Below are 1,804 nucleotides of genomic sequence, written 5' to 3'. Positions count from 1 at the left end.
TCCAATAGGTTCATATACAGAGAGCTACCTACGTGGCAGATCATTCCAACATATCCATGCACAGAGAGCTAGCTACATGGCTGACGATTCCAAAATGTCCATATACAGAGAGCAAGCTACATGGCAGAGTAGTGCAACATTTCCATATACAGAGTTCTAGCTACATGGCAGATGAGTCCAACGTATCCAACATGTCCATATATACAGAGTTAGCTTCATGGCAGAGTAGAGCAACATTTCCATATACAGAGTTCTAGCTACATGGCAGATGAATACAACATGTCTATATACAGAGTACTAGCTAAAAGGCTAATGAGTCCAACTTGTACATATAATGAGATTTAGCTACATGGCAGACAAGTCCAATAAGTTCATATACAGAGTGCTACCCTTATATCAGATTAGTGCAACATGTCCATGTACAGAGAGCTAGCTACATGTCAGACGAGTCCAAAATGTCCATATACAGAAAGATAGCTTCTTGGCAGAGTAGTGCAACATTACCATATACAGAGTTCTAGCTACATGGTTACTTGTCTATATACTGAGAGCTAACATCATGGCAGAGTAGTCCAACATGTCCACATACAAAGTACTAGCTACATGGCAGATGAATCCAATATGTGTATATATAGAGGAGTAGCTACAAGGCAGGTGAGTCCAACATTCTCATACACAGAAAACAGGTCCCATGGCTGATGAGTCCAACACCTCCATATAATGTGAGCGAGCTACATGGCAGGCAAGTCCAATATGTTCATATACAGAGAGCTACCTATGTTGCAGATCATTCCAACATATCCATGCACAGAGAGTAAGCTACATGGCTGACGATTCCAAAATGTCCATATACAGAGAGCTAGCTTCAGGGCAGATCAGGGCAACCTTTCCATATACAGAGTTCTAGCTACATGACAGATGAGGCCAACGTGTCCATATACTGAGAGCAAGTTACATGGCAGTGTAGTACAACATGTCCATATACAGAGTACTAGCTACATGGCAGATGAGTACTACATGTGTATATATAGAGGACTAGCTACAAGGCAGGTGAGTCCAAAATTATCATACACAGAGAGAAGGCTACATGGTTGATGAGTCCAATATGTCCATATAATGATAGGTCTACATGGCAGACAAATCCACTATGTTCATATATGGAAAGCTACCTACATGGTAGATCAATCCAACATATCCATGTCCAGAGAGCTAGCTCCATTGCAGACGAGTCCAAAATGTTAATATACAGAGAGCTAGTTCCATGGCAGAGTAGTCCAACCTTTCCATATACAGAGTACTAGATACATGGCAGAGTAGTGCAACATTTCCATATACTGAGTTCTATCTACATGGCATATGAGTCCAATGTGTCCATATATAGAGAGCTAGCAACATGGCAGATCAATACATGTTGTCCATATACTGAGAGCTAGTTACATGGCAGAATAGTTCAACATTTCCATATACAGAGTACTAGCTACATGGAAGAGTATTCAAACATGTCCATGTACTAAGAGATAGCTACATGGCAGATGAATCCAACATGTGTATATTTAGAGGTCTAACTACAAGACAGATAAGTTGAACATGTTGATACACAGAGAGCTGGTTACATGGCTGATGAGTCCAACATGTCCGTATACAGAGAGCTAGCTGCATGCCAGACAAGTCCAATATGTTCATATACAGAAAGCTACTTACATGGCCGATCAGTCCAACATATCCATGTACAGAGAGCTATCTGCATGGAAGTAGAGTCCAAATTGTCCATATACAGAGAGTTAGCTACATGGCGGGGTAGTGC

The sequence above is a fragment of the Chrysochloris asiatica genome, unplaced genomic scaffold (genome assembly GCF_000296735.1).
Source record: "Chrysochloris asiatica unplaced genomic scaffold, ChrAsi1.0 scaffold00400, whole genome shotgun sequence".
Lineage (NCBI taxonomy): Eukaryota > Metazoa > Chordata > Mammalia > Afrosoricida > Chrysochloridae > Chrysochloris > Chrysochloris asiatica.
Note: the sequence above shows the minus strand (reverse complement) of the source record.